The sequence below is a fragment of the Harpia harpyja genome, chromosome 7, assembly GCF_026419915.1.
Source record: "Harpia harpyja isolate bHarHar1 chromosome 7, bHarHar1 primary haplotype, whole genome shotgun sequence".
In the NCBI taxonomy this organism is placed as follows: Eukaryota; Metazoa; Chordata; class Aves; order Accipitriformes; family Accipitridae; genus Harpia; species Harpia harpyja.
In genome coordinates this window covers 47,623,628-47,639,880 of record NC_068946.1, presented here as the reverse complement: position 1 = coordinate 47,639,880, position 16,253 = coordinate 47,623,628, and positions in this window count along the sequence as shown.

Here is a 16,253-nt window from a genome sequence, read left to right as displayed (position 1 = left end):
TCCCATCACTAACTAATTTCTAAAATTCCTGCTTATTCTCTTCAATTTACCACAGGTTATTGCATTTTAGTCTTCCAAGACCACAAATTTATACATCCTCTTTGCTTAGTGTGTCTCGAAGCAGACTAAAAATGTCACCCTTCTGCCAGGTGCATTAAACTTTGGTCTCTCAGGTCCAGAGTTGGTGACTACCTTTCTCCACTTTTAATTAGTATAATTACTTATCTCTGTGCTTCACCAGTTACTGCTGGCAGAATCCAGAGGAGGGAGTGGTACAGTATTGCTTCTATTACTACAAGGTAACAAAGGCAAGGTTTCACATTTATTTGAGAGACAATCTGAAATGGAACAGAACTCTAATTTCTGGTGTCTCTAATGCATTATCTTCCCTACATGTAATTCCCTTTAGCTCTTAAGATAGTCATCTTGAGTAAGAGTCTGTGTGGTAGCACAGCATAGACTGCTCAGTACAGGAGGATTAAGGGGTCATTAAACACCTTGGTACCCAGTTCTGGAGGGAACACAGCTTAATTAGGATAAGGACCCAAGGCTTTCTAAGGTACAGTAACTTCCCCAGATTGTTTTACAGCATTGCAGTATTGCCTAGAATTTCAGCAGAGCTCCAGTCCTCTCTCTAATACCCTTTGCAGTTCAATTCCCCCCATGCAGCATGCCACATGAGCTTTCAGAAGGCAGCACCTCATCGTACCTAAGTTGACAGAACATTTCCATGGCCAAATGACAGATTCTTAAGAGTCATTTACCTTTATTTGGAGTAAGGAATGTAAAGAAAAGGCAAAAAGTGAGGATTTCAGACCTTTCTCTGTATGATAAAAATGACAATACATTTTAAAAAGTTGTAAGGTTGTCTGTATTGAAAATATTTATACTGCATTTCAAACATGGGAGCCATTGTAGAAGAATAAAACCCAAGAGCAATTTACTACATTGCAGTTTTGTCACTGAGCTGCTATATTAGTAGGCACTGGAATATTATAGCTACGGTGTATCATCATGCAGCACAGAGTTTTGTGAGTTCATGGTGTTCTGGAAGTAAGCCAGGCAATAAAATAATGAGGGATTTGGATTTGAGTCAGAAATAAATTATCCTGAATATTAAAGAAGAAAGAGAGAAAGAAAGAAAGAAAAAGAAATATAATTGACCATGCCAGAATAAAAATCACAATGTTTTAGAAATTACTGGTCATTTGTCTAATACTGCAGCTAGAAAGACATTGAAGAACCTAAAACCAAATGGCCTTATTTTCAGAGATTCTGAGCATTCATTCATGCAGCTGGAGTGGTTTCTGCTCAGTTTATATGCTATTTCTTTCCTTGTAAAAGAAATAATTTCCCACACTACTGTCTGTCACCTCTCACAGTGTTATGACTACAAGCAGTCAAAACCTTATGATGAAACAGATTTCTGCTGGAAAAGAACAATTAGTTTAAAAAAAAAGCATATTTCATGGTGAAGGCTCAGGTTTTGCAAATTTTATAAAGCTTTTCTTCTGCAAACCTAGATCAGGCTTTTCAATTTTGGAGTAGATCCAACTCGTAAGCATTTATAATGCTTCACCCAAGGAACCAGAAGCCTTGTGAATCCCACTGTGAATCAAAGAATTCAGGGTCAAGGCAGTGCTTGGCATTTAATATGTCTAGTTCCTCTGTCACAAAACTGTGATCTTGAAAATTACAAGCTTTCCATTCTAAGATGGTGATATTAAACAAAATTTCAAAATTTCAGGCCTACCAAAATTTGTATTTGCAATTATGTAGTCACAAGATCCCGTTACTCAGTTTCACTGCTACTTTTTGGAGAGAGAGGTTTCAGCCAGAATGAGAAGAATCACATAGCTTTTGGTTATAATCTCTTGGAGATCACAGGGAACACATTTCATTTCACAAAATGAAATTTGCAGGGTATCAGTTATAAGCCTTTTTGTTCATGATTCTGGATTTCAACTCTGGACCAGACATAAAAAAGAACCCAAACCCCAAATTGTGGAAAGGAAGTTAAGACTCACAGCCGGCTTTAGACAGCAAGATCCTCAAGGACCACAGTTCCTTTATATTTCTGTAGAGCTCCTTGGGACCTCTTACTTGGATGCATAAAAATAACCATTAATATGTCAGAGCAGAGTTAGAGGACTCCCAAGACACATGTGTAAGCTGATTTGTAAGGAGCAGAAGATGTCTTCTGTATCTATTTTTCCTTTAAAGAGAAATCAACTTTTTAACAATCCACATTCAAAATAGTAAATTATGTGTTATGGAAATTATTGATTGATACATACTCCATTCATATTCCTTAAGTAAGCCCTTTCACTCAATTCCACTTCAAGAATGGGGAAAAAACTTTTCTTCATTTAAGCTATAAAGGATTGAGCAATGTTAGGACCACCTATGAGAAAAAGCAGAAAAACTGCTACCTCTTCCCCTAATCTACCTTGCCCAAAAGAATGAAAGGCCCATATCCTAACTTCCCTTCCAGACATTTTCTAAAGCTTGCTCTGCTTTACCTCCTCAACTATTTGATCAAAACTATTTGCTCAAAAAAAGCAAAGGTTATTGACTTCTAAAACCTTCTCTCTACAAATGGATCAATAAAGCCTCCAATAGCAAAAAGCAGCTCATCTCTCATTCCCATCACTGTCTTTGCATTTACATCCACTGAGAGTGATCAGAGAAACAGGGATCCTGCTGATCTTGTAAACTTCCCAGGACATGTGCTAGAGGGAATAGTGTGTGTGTGTGTATAGATACCTGTACATCAGAGGTCTCCAAAAACACAACACTAAAAAATTAGCTAATACATTGCCTAAGTAGCAGAAAAGAATGCCTTCTGTGTAAATTTTGTCAAAAAGTCCTCAGGATGCATTTCTAAAAGTGGTTTAAAATGTTATCTCTGGATTTCTTTTTTCCTGCTTCTCGGTAGTCAACATTGATTGGCTGGGCTTTATATAGCACTGTGCATGCAAACTAGTTATAAAATTGTTGTTAGCACTAGAAAATCACCTGCCGTTAAGCTGCATACTGTGGATGCAAATTTAGCATGCTCATAAATGGAAAGCTTGAGAGGACTACAGAATGTCCCTACAGCTACAGCTCAGAATATTAATCAGTTTGAAATATATTTAGACTGGATGAGCTGGGATTAATAACGTAGCAGAGATAATAGATCTTTCTTCTTTAGATAATCGATCCAGGTTCTACTTTATTACTGTTTTATAGCTGCGTGGTGGCCCGTGTGAAACAAATGGGAGGTTCTGAAGTTTCCTAGTGAACAGCTTTGCCCACATTTCAAGATGTCTCATCTCAAGCAGTATTTGTGGTGCCAGTTGAAAGGTGAAAGCCTGAGTGGGCAAAGGTAGTCCAGGGTGGCATTTTCAAAGGCTGGCTCAGGGCATTGGCTCAGACTCAGAAAGCCACTTTCTTCCCCTTGCCCACATCAGGGCTGGAGAGATCCTCACCAACTTACCCAGGGTTGCTCTTCCCCACCACCCCAGCATTGCCAAATTCTCCACTGAACATCAACATGGCTTCAGCAGGAAAGGCTAAGAGGAAGGGTACCTCCAGAATCCAGCGGTTACAGCGCTTTCTTGGAAAAAGGAGATGCAGACATAAAACATTTCTTTGCACGCAAAGGGCGATCTGCTAAGCCAGGTTTCCTGATATGTACGGTCCGTGCATGAGGTCGTGCCCTCTCCTCTCCCTTCTTGACTGGAAAGTGAGGTTACATACTAAGAGAAGGTCTAAGGTCCTGGGTGGTACAAAACACAATGCAGCGCTACAGCTGTGCTAGCTCCTATGAATCAACACAAACTATGGCAGTCTTGTCTCAGAAGGTTGAAATCCAGCTCCACCATCTTCTCCTATATTTTAGCTACGTGCTTCTCACATACTCTGCCTCTAATGCTTGTCTTATCCCACAGAAAGCCAATGCAACTCATTAAACATGAATGCTATTCATTAAGGCAGAAAGTAGAGTCTAATTTTTTTTTTTCTGAGTTTGATTTCTGTGGGTTTAGCAAGCAAAATGGTCTCAATAATAGGACCAGAAGATCACCAGCAATGGCAGAAGGGAAGCAGAGGAAGATACATTTTGGACTAAGAGGGTAGCTTAGCAGTCTCATGAAACCTTCCCCCAAATCCTTTTTTAGGTCTGAGTCCGAGACTAAAGACACCCAACTTCTCAGTGTCCATCTGGGGGTTAGGCAGCTCTCTAAGCAACACGGTCATACTTTATGGTCCCCCCTTCATGTGCTTAACTCAGCATTCCTGAATCTCCTGCAGGCACTACGCTATGCATTTTAACAGCAGCTTTGCCCATACCTGAGACTCGGATCTCTGCAGGCATTTACATGGATGCCTCCCACTGTTTTCAATTAAGAAGTCTAGAGCTTAAATACCTCTGAAAATTTGATCCTGTAAGTCCTCTTTTTGTAGCCTCAGCCCTTCAGGTTTTAGTTCCTGTGCCAGGAACTATCATTTTTAGTTACAAAAGGCTTACATTCAGACCTTATTGATGGCAAAAATACAAGATTTCAATTTCTGAGAAGTAATTTTGAAATATGAGATAAATATGCCACATCTCCTATGCAGCATGGTTTCCAACTTATTTTACTGCTATCAGCCTAAAATGAGATTTTATACAACCCAACCTAAAAATGGAAGTTTATCATAGAACTGTTGATAGACTCTTTGTAATATGTTATATGCTAATGCTTTTAAAAGTCCTTACTTGCAATCTAATTTAAAAAAAAGAAACAGAGAAGAATGAAACATGACCACTAATACAGTCTTTTCACTGTGAAAAGATCTTAGATTATTTCCACGTATATGCATTACCCAAGGGTAATTCACCTTTCAGTTGCTAGTAAAAAAACATGCTATCTTCATAAAAAAAATTGCCTCAAGGAACTTGACAAAAGTTGAACTCTTCCATTAATGAGATTTTAATGAGCTACCTAGTGAAGATGAGGGAATTACACAAGGATTTGGGTGGGTTTTTTTTCTGTTTTACAAGTCCTGTTGTATCACAATGGACCAAATACATCACCATAAGTAAAACTGTTGTTCTTCATGGTTTTGCAGTTGGGCTAAATTCGACCTAATACTTTTTTTTTGCAATTCTATAGTGCTAGTTACAAAAACACCTTTGTGCTTTCCTCTCAACAGCAAAAAGCTTTGTCATTCCAAACACTGAAAGTCAACCAGTGGATGTATCTTCCAGATGCCATGTTTTGCTAGTGTTGGCAAAACAACCTCAATGCAGGTTTTCATTCTTCATGAAAAATTTCAACAAAAAGCACAGCTTTGTCTTAACTTTGCATTTAGTTACAACACTTCAGCCTTTTGTCCCAGAAATCAGAAGGGATCTGCTTCTTACCTCCTCCCACTTCTGCCATCCCAAAATGTAAGCATATTTTGTCAATTTGCTGTCTTCTGAGGCTGACATTGGTAGGTTCAGCACATTCTGATGCATGGATCGGAAATGGCATGAAGAATCCTCATTCCTCCATGGTTTGGCCAATGTGTCTTGTTATCAGGATTATGATCATACAGATTTGGGTTCAGAAAAAAATCTTCCTTAAAATGGACTGACAAGGACCTCAGTATTGTGACAGGAGGAGGCAAGAAAAATGGAAAGGAAATTTTCTCCAGCACAGGGGTGGAAATCCATCACATTTATTTCCTTCCTACCACAAGAATAGGGCACTGGAGCTCCCTGCTTGCTGCTGGATAAGCCAGTAAAATATTTCACCCCAGCTGAAGTCTTTGGGCTTAGGATAGGAGTCAAGTAGCAGCCTGAGAAACAGGAAAAAATCAGATTTGATGCAATAATAGGTTCTCTGAGTTTCTGTGAAAGCTGGACTTGAATCATACAAACTTAACTTTATCAATCATATAAACTTAACTTTATCAGATGCCACCAAGCACAAGACTTGCAAACTGTGCTGTCAATGTTACTGTGTTGCATTTGACCCCAAAATATCTAAAAGCTCTGTTAATGTCCCTTTTTTCTGGAACAAAACTAAAATCTTCTTGCAATGAAGCGTAAGTAGTATTGAATATCTTTGACTAGAGAATTATTTTCCTCTTTATTCATGCCTTTTGATAAAGCTCATTTCTCTTAGCTATATTTACTAAGTTTATTAAAATAATCGGGCTACTGAGAATGGAAATGAGCAACAGTGAAAATCCTTGGTTTAAGAGAATTTTTATGCACATATACAGTATTATTCAGCTCTGCAATACTTACACGCTGGAAATATTATTTCAATTTTAAAAGGTTTTTGTCACGTGCTGATAAGGTTGTTACAATTGCATTATTAAATATTTTCAAGAAAAAAATCTGGATATAAGTAGAGACAGGTATACTGGGATATTTCTGGGTATTCAGAAATATCTGTTTCTGAAAATAGGTATTCTACTTGGTTTTTTGCTAAAGAAATTCTTTTTTTGGAACAACCAGTTGGTATCAGCCAAAGTACTGACTGAATATCATAAGTATGTAAATCAATAAGCACAGATGTAAAAAAAGTGTTATGATACATGTTTCAGAGACAATTTGCAACTGAACAATCCATGAATGCTGGGAAGACATCTGGCATATGCTGAAATATCAGGAGTAAGACAGGAAAAAATGCCATTTGAGTAAAAAGAAAATCAAAATTTTAAAAATTTCTTCTCTCTACTGTTAGCACACCTGTTTCACATAAGCTTATCACGACCTAGCACTACTTCTCATTCAAGTCTTTCATGTAGTGAGACGCTACAACATCTGTAAAAAAGGTGAATCTGCCTGTTAAGAATAAAATTTGAACCTGAGTAGACCTCCATGTATCATTGATATTGATGTCTGTAGTATCTCAGAGGACAAGAAGATGAAAAACTCAGCTTTGTTAAACTCCTCAGAAGAGTACACCGGGCTACACTTCCACAAAGTGTTTAGGCATGTACTGAAATTCATTGATGTCGGTGGGACTTAAACTTGTATTTAAACTTTGCTGAATAGGGATGATGAATTCAACAAGGCTTAGGAGTGGAGGAAGGACTGCCCATAAGAACTGAACAGCTGAAGTCAATTTAATGGTAATTTACCAGTTCTTGTCCCTCAGTAAACTTACACTGAAGTGAAACACAGGCAGTAGATCAACACAGCCAATGCCTGTTTTATACCATCTTCTGCCTATCTAAAAAAAAAAAAAAAAAATCATCAACCGATGCCATTTGTCACTCTCCATTCTACTTCCTAGATCTGTGTTTATAATTTAAAACAGCTCAAAAGAACTGAGGACACTCTAATCTCAGAAATTTCAGGTAATACTCATGATCTAGATTTTCTGATGTGGACTCCAAGTCATTATCAGTATGTTGGATATTTACTTATATATTAACTCCATTGGATGCTTATTCTGCACCATGCAGGTCTCTTTATCATAGTATTCTTGGACTTTCCAGTAGTATGTCAAGTGCTGTCACTAGCTTTCCTCTTCTCCAGCTCATTCTCTCCACACCCTCTCCTCAAGAAGAAAAATGTGCGGGAGTGGGCTGCTGTGGGTATTCCCACTGACTGTAAGCTACACAATAACAAATAATTCTTACTTGGCACCTATCACATCCCCCTTAAAAAAAAATGGGAATCCCAACACTCACCTCAGCTGCAGTAGGGAAAGAAATAATATTATATTTAAAAATCAAGGGAGAAGGAGAAAGCAACTTTTATTTAATCTAAGCTGGTTTTAGACAGTTAAAGTTTTACATACTTTTAATCCCAGATCCTCTCGTCTCCTGACCTAGCAAATTTTTAAGTTAAATAAATAAATGTTACCACAAAAGTAAAAGGACCCCACATACTAATTACACACATAATTTGTGAGGAAATTGAATTGCTGTGATCAGTGACAGGGGAAAACAATACAAGATACGGTATTTGTTCAGAACAAATATAAAAGTAAAAGCCAAAACCCTGCAAGAGTAACATTTCTCTTTGAACTCGTAGATTGCTTGTTTTAATTAGAAACTAACAGGCAGACAGAGCAGAAGCTGACCACCTCAAAGAGATCAGAAAGGACTTCTTCAGATCTTTTCAGGGAATATTTACAATTGCAAATCAGATCGTGGAACAAGCACAAAGGAGTAACGGTAACCTCCTCCAGCCTGAATAAAATCCAGCTCTGAGACAGTATTGAGGCTATTTTAGGTATCCTGATTTAATAACCTCTCTTACAACAAAAACAATGAAGAAGGTTTAGCTACTAACTTTTACTAGGTATCTTAATATATAACTTTCAGGGAAGTTTAGAAGTAAGGCAAGTGTTAGTTTCTTCATTTTCCTGAAGGCTACAGCACAGAGAGCAGCAGCCTGTTACCCAAGGTCAGGAGGGTCAGCAGCAGAGCTGGGACAGCAGTGCCCAGCTGAGAGTAATATTCAGAGGTCCCCTAACCCAGAAGGCAATCAGAAAACAGAGGTACCACTGCTCCTCGAGAACCAGTTTGCCCTGAAGAGCTATTTGCACCTCTGAAAACACTCTTGATCAGCAGATCTGGAGGCCATGCAGTGAGGAGCCAGAACCAAATAGCACATTTAAAGTTCTTATCCTGAGCACCTAAGAAAAAAATAAACCTCTTTCACTGCATCTCCATTTTACCTTTATACTCATCTACAGATGCACCTTCTTCACCATTGTCCACCTCATTCGGTGTATATGCATTATGCAAAAAAACAATAAAACCCAAGCATGGAAATAATTTTTCATGAACTACATAAAATCAACCCCTATTTAAGATGACACTACATTTCCAGTGTCTGGTTTCTCCACTCCCACACACATTACAGATAGCCTAAAATGGCACAGGGACTCTGTTGAGTATGATTTATTGCGTTGATTTATTGAACTGAGCAATGACAGAGCTCCCGCTTGACAAGTTTTCGTTTCTTCATGGCAAGTAATTAGCCTTCATATTGCCAAAGGGCTCTTCAGCTGCCCTGTCAATGCTGTTCCAACCTAATGAAAATACACAGTCTTATCATAGTAAGACATTTACATTATTCACATACTGCTTTCCAGTGGCCTCTCATTAGCTCCAACCTGCTTAACTTTGCTGGTTTATTTGCTGCAACAGAACAGAAAAATATGATGCTCAAGGAGGAAGGGATTCATTCAGCTGCAATCTTGCCTCACTGCTGGTTTAAAATAAGGTCTTCTGACACCCCCATGCCAATGATTTTAAAGAGAGCATGTGAGGATATATACCCCAGCACACATTTTTGGCTATATATTTACTCTTTAGCCTTCACAGAGCTGCATCTTGTCATTAAGCACAGCCCCAAATAACAGGTGAGTTATAATCCACACCTCATCACAGTCATAATCTCTCTCCTACCTCTTCCTCCTGACAGGTAGTTTACAGCTATCTGATCCTGATACCGAACTCGTCTCCTGCCAAGCTGCCAGCACTCTAGCCAGCAAACGAGATCTATAACCACATCCCTGCCTATTCCGTAACTACCTGGGGAGAGGATAACTGTCAGCGGTTCAACAACCTTGCTAACTCTTTCAGGCTGGGACCAAACCCTGCAGGCAGTCCAGCTGGGATGGAAAAGGAGCTGTGAGGGCAAGCTGTCCAAGCCACAGTGCTGCCAGATTTACAGGGAGGAAGATGGTCTGTTAAGCATTCCCATCAAATCCCACAAACAGTGCTTTGTCCAGTGTGGTATTAACATCCCACTGGAGATCTGCAAACTGTAAAGTGCCTCGACACCTTAGCACATATCATGCACAGACCTACCCAAACCAACTCTAATACAGCTAGTGCAGCTGCCAAGAGCAATTTTGTCTAGCAGCAAGATCTTCAGCAAGGCTGTACAAGACCACCTGGGACCACTGGTTAGGAAGACAGTCAGATTTGTGTGCAAGAAACGCATACAGTGAGAGTGAACAGACAAGCTGCCACAAAATATACATTCAGCTAAGCTCTCTTATAAACTTTCTAGAATGATACTACATCCTTTCAGAATTTTTTTAGCATTCCAATCCACAGATTAAGATTATACTAGAGCACAGCAAATCCTTTCATCCTTTGCCTCGGCTTTCTCTTGTCCTGTTTTCCCCACCTCGTGATAAACTTTGTTCCCGTTTCTGGGACAAGGAACTCTGTTCCTCATCCACACAGGAGTGGTCTTTCCATTGACTAGGACTCTGGACTGCCAGAGAGAGCAATTAGGAAGCAAAGCAGCATTATGAAGAAAACCTAATTTCTTCATCTGGAGTGGATGATGGAGAAATATGAATTTTACCTTGTAGACTTCAAAGCTGTCAATGAATTACTTAATACATAGCCAACAATTTCAGTCTACCACCAGCAAGTAGAAAAAAGAGGGATGAATCCTACGAGGAGACCAGCACCTGGCAAAGATACTTCTACAGAAAGCTGTTTTCTTTGCAGAAGCTATCTTGCTGACTGGCCAGTGGAGTATTTAGTGTGTTTGCATTCAAGAAGAAGCTAATTTGCATGTAGACTGCTGAAGCCTTACTTGGTTTATGCTAGATAACGGTCTAACCCTAGCTGGATGCAAAAGGGTAACATAGGGAATAAGGCCCCTTACAGCTGTGCTATTCTCCAGCCTTCCTCAGAACTTGCCTTCCCCAGGAGACATAAGGAGGGGAAAGCAAATCTCACTGCCCTCTGCTTAATTCTAACAGAGAAAGATAGTGAGGAAAAGGTGAAGCACACTTTCAGTCTCTGCTATCCCACTGGATTGCACAACTGAGAAATACAATTGGTAATATTCATGAACTGAGCCTATTGCTCCCAGCATGTTCCCCACCACAAATGAGAGAGAACAGAAAAAAGCATTGTTCCCTAAATCCCACGTTCTTCCCCACAGATCCTTTGGGCATGATAAAGACACATATAACGCCTAATTCTGGTTTTCTACTTCTGCCTTTCACCATCTGAGAAGGAATGCCTCATCATCAGGTTGCTTGTAACTCTTTTGTCCTATTTCAGCTTTCACGACAAACAATTCCCTGATGTAAAACTACTGTCCAGAAGAGCAAAGCCCAAATTGGATATGGCCTTCTGTCTGCCTGTGTTTATTTTTGCTGGTATTGCCTTTGATACTAACACTGTATCTTCCTTTCAATCTGCAAAGCACCTAGGACATTTTCTACTGCACACTTAAAAAATACGAAATACTCATAAAACATTGCTTGGGAAGCAGTGAGTAACAAAAACCGAGCTGTCCTACAGCCATGGATTATGACAAAAAAAATAAGCGTTGATTAAATTCATGCTATACAGTTTAAGTGTTGCTATTCCAACTGTGAACAACTAGATACTTCATCTTGAGCTTGCTTTTCAAGGCAATACTAATGCCTTAGGAGGGTCTTTAGTCATAGTTCCTTGCTTATTTCAGAAGTTTCCCCATGCCAGTGCTATTATGCATATAGGCACCTTGGCAACTGTGTCAGAAAGCAGATATTGGGCTTCTAATATTAAGGCCAAAGGCTGCAGATAAATAAGGTTGTGGTGACCCAAGGGAACATGCTATATTTCTTCCAATTGTTTTTTTCATTTTCAATCTGAATGTTCAGCAACAAAAGCCTACTGAAATTTCAGGGTAGGGGAAGGAAGAAGGGTGAGAGCAGAAAAGTAATCACTTTTTGTGGGCCTTTTTCAAGTCTCCTTAAGCCCTAAAGGAGATTCAGTGGTAAAGTCTTCGAAAGGAGCAAAAGTAGGTCCTGCTTTTCCACCTAAAAGAGTGAACAGGAAAAGAGAAATATGCTAAATTTGCCTAATACTTAAACCCTAAATATAAAAATGAAAAAAGCAAAGGCTGAAAGTTATGTGGAAAATAAAGTGCATTTGTAAGGATTTTAATGACAGAATAAAATCCACCTTCTCTTCTTCCCTTTGACCAACTTATTATCAATTTCATTTAAATCTTGCTGTGGGTTGTGTAAGCTTCTATGCCACTTCTTTAGGCAGTAAGGAGATTTCTTGTAGGCTGAGGGCTCTATGGCAGATAAAAAGGCTTCCCCAGGATGTGGGGCTTTTGCAATCTCATTGATCCCTTTTTGTCTCTCTATTCTGCTTTACCTTATGAGGCTTAGTTATGTTTCTGTCAACTCTGGCAGCCTTATCCCTCCAACTCCTTTTTTCGGTGGCATTTTGCTTTCCTTTATCTTTCCTTTCCTGAGAAGTCTCCCTTATACTTCATTACTTCCCCCTTTGGTCACATCTTTCTCAGTTCCCTATAGTGAGGGGTTGCTGTCATTCCCTGTTGCATGTAACCCATCCCCAGTCAATGCTGGCATCTTTCTTCTCACCATACATTCTACCATACAACTCAAAATCAGAGCTTCTTTGCAACAGTCCTGAATCTGGTTTCCCCATAGCACTTTCAAGTACTGCTTACCTGTGAAGAGATATCCTCAGAGATGACATTTCACGTACAGACAACTGATCTCTGAAAAGCTATTTGTACTCAGCCTGGTCCAAGAACTTGTGAAAGGAGGGTGATAAGCTATGTATTAGAGACTTCTTTTCAGTTCTGAATATTGTTCAGTAACTCTGAGACTAGAGGTCCAATTTGCAAAGGTGGGCTTCAACCAAGACACAGATGTGCAGATACAGATGCCAGCTTAAAGGTAATGGCAGTGCAGAAGATGAGCACTCTCTATTATTAGGTTTTGACAGTCTGGCACGGAGTCCTACAAGCTGCTGAGTTAATGAGTCATGAGCACAGGATGGGAACTAAGACATCCCTCAGGATAAAACTGATGCCCTTCAGGGACTGAACCAGAGATAGGAAGAAATGATTCTGAGTCAAGAACCGCAGATAATCAGCATCACTTAACACCTTCTTCCCACAGACTGTGGATCCTTTCTGACTATTTGGCCATTGTGAGTTACCAACTGTGTACATCGGAGATCTTTAAAAGTATACCTTTCTCAAGTATATTCAAGCAAAACATATTCCTCTATGGAGTTCTTAACTACAATCCTGTTTTCAGCTCACCAGTCTGTTACAGCCCTTTGTGCAAAACATGTGGGTCTAAGTAAAACAGAGGTTCTGTCTGCAGCAACAAAGCAAATACTAAAGCTCCTTCTTAATTCATGTAAGGCTTATACTGATCCAATTCTTATTACAGCATTGCCAAGTAACCAAATATTCTGCTTTTCCCTACTTTTCCTGGTCTTGCAGGTTTCCTCCCCTTTATGTTACAGTATTGAAACAGATTGAATTGTGCAGGCAAAACCACAATTGAGGACAAGGGGAAAAACCTCCAATGTTTTAATCTGTTTTAATGTTTTTCAACATTTTCCTTCTTTTTCTGTTTAAAACTCTGCCAAAAGCATTACTTAATAAAAAGAGTTTAAAAAAAATAAAAATTAAAAACATGATCCAGTGGCTTAGGTATCATTGAGATGCACACTTGTCTAACCCACGCAGTCCAGTGAAGGCGTCTCCCAAAATGCAATAGGAAGGATTTCTGCCTTACCAGATGCCTTGTACTTCTGCAATCATCTCACACACAGACACATAGCCCAAGAACTCTGAAAGGCAGAACAAAACCAGAATGGTATATCATAACAGCTTCAAGATGGTATTTGGAGTCATTTCTAATAAACAGACTTTTCACATCACTTTGTCACATCTAGATTAGATGTCCAGCCTGTGAGAGGTTTCAGATGCTATATACAACAAACACTTTCCATCATATGAAGAGATAGGACTAAAATGGCAAACTATCATATATCCAGAACACCAACCAGAAGAGCTAATGGAAAACGCACTTCTGTAGGAATAACTCCCTTATCCTCTCTATGGACCTGTCATAGAAAGTGTATTAGAGGAGTAAAAATGTGACAGACGGTAGTAACTCTTGCTGGATGACATTACTTGTAGCACTAACATGATTATGAGATTAAGAAAGTGTGGGGATAACATATCTTCTTTTTCTTGCAATATTTTTGTTTAATCACAGAAATTCCATTAGAAAAGGAAGAAAAACAGAGGATGAGTATGCTTCTCAGCAGTGTTTGGGTCACAAAGTAGGGAAATGATGATAATATCACATGCTTTTAAAAAAAAATGAGATATTAGAGATGCTGTCACAGAGATTAGATAAAGTGCACAAGAAATAGTGCAGCTAATTAATGCATTTAATCTGCATTGATAATGCCCATTTAATGTATATGCCAAGAGTCCTATTTGAAATGGCTGATGTGAAATCCTTACAGGAGTTAAACCAGAAGTTTCTGTGCCTGGATCTCCAAGTACTTCCAAGCAGAGTGAAAGTTATCACAGATGGTTAAAACACAGATGGGTGAAAGTGGAAATTACTGGCCTACATCAGACAGAATGACGGAAAGGGGACTTAAGTACCACTCTGAATATTTAAAAGTTCTACTATAGAAGGAAAAGACACAATCCCAGCATGCCACTAAACCTTGATGTCAGTATTCCTCTTCGAAGCTTATATGGCATATAAGCATTCTCTGGTACACTTTGACCACTCTTACCTGGTATATATAAACACTGACCGAGCTGTTTTTACAGCTATTGAAGATCCTTATATCCAACTAAGAATTTTGGCATTACCTATTCCAGTCCAAGACTTAAGAACAGAAACAAGATACATTAATAATACAGCACCAGATAAGATTTATATAATTTCAGAAAGATGAGCCAATCTCACTTGCATCTTCTCATAAGAGTCCCTTATATATTCAGAGAACCTTACTATCTCAGTAGAAACAAACTAGAGGAGATATTATATATTTATTACACCATTTATTAAAATAAATCATAATTAGTATGATATCATCTGTTGATTCTTGCTATCTGTTACAATGAGATGAAGAAACAAATAAAAAATGTCATTTTCATTAGATGTTTCTTCACTATAATATTCTAATCAGTACTCATTTCTTAACAAATGCAAGACAACCATATAGTTTTATGAAGTAAGCCTGGGAAATAATTACATCCTTAAATAAAATAAAAAAACAACTTATCCTCTGGTTGTCACAGGAAGGTGAGAAAGCACACAAAAAATACACATAGATCCAGCTGCTCCTATGCAGCTTCACAGACTCCTGCTTTTTGCAGGTCATTTTAACAACACACGTATGTGTCAAATCGAAAATGTCACTGCTTTGAAGTGCCAACAGGGAAAGGAGAAGTAACACTGGAACTGAAAAAACAGGGCCCATAAGGACATGTCAATTTATTATTTACAAAGCCAATTCTGGGTTTTCTTCTCTGATAAGGGCTTCAAATGTGATCTTTGGTAAGTCATTTTAAGACATATCTGAAGAAAGACTTTGGTTCCAAAGTCCTGCTTAATTTCCATTTGAGCAATGCAAATCCAAATTACAGTCCTGTCACGGATGGATTGACGCACTTCGCTCATAAAAGAGAAGTAGCAATATGTTTATTGATATAAAACAGCAATTTAATGAAGTTTGACAGTAAATGCAACAGTGGTTTAACAAGATTTGATGGCAAGGTTCAGTTGACATTTACTACATAGAGGACAGGGTCAGATGAAACTGTCAGGGAGGCCCTCCCATTGAGTCATAAGGTTCAGAAAGAACCCCCTTGCATTCTAAACTCCTTCCAAGGGGAGTTTAGGTGTGGCTGGATCCAGACTTAGTCCCAGACTTGGTCAACGGTTTATGTCTAAAGGATTATATGTGCACAATCAATCCTTGATATCACTTAGCTAAGATTTCAAAGTTTCAGCGTGCTTATTCCCAATTCACTTACTGACTATCTGATGCAATAAGGATTCTTTCAACCTTAAGGAGTAACCTTGAGAGACGTCCCTACTCAAGGGGAGATCCTGGCATGCAGCCTGCCGCCATGCAGGAGAGCTCAGCGGCCCCTGGGCTGTCCACTATTTATGGACTAAGATAATTGACTTATGGTCATATTTACATACCAACTACAGGGGTTAGTTTCTTCCAAATTTGGCTTGAGTCGGACATTGACCAACACTGTGGTTAGGTGGGTGCATTGTATTGTTATCCATCTCCCCCGAATTCACTTTGAGACAGATGCAGCCATCACAACCAGACGCATCCATTAGGATCTCCACTGGTGGTTATCGCTTGATCAGGGTTACAGGAAATACAGGGCTGGTTGTGGGAGGAGCACACTGCCACAAGTCCTCAGAATCACCACTCAGCTGCCACTCCACAGACTCTTAACATTTTTCCAAAGATAAACA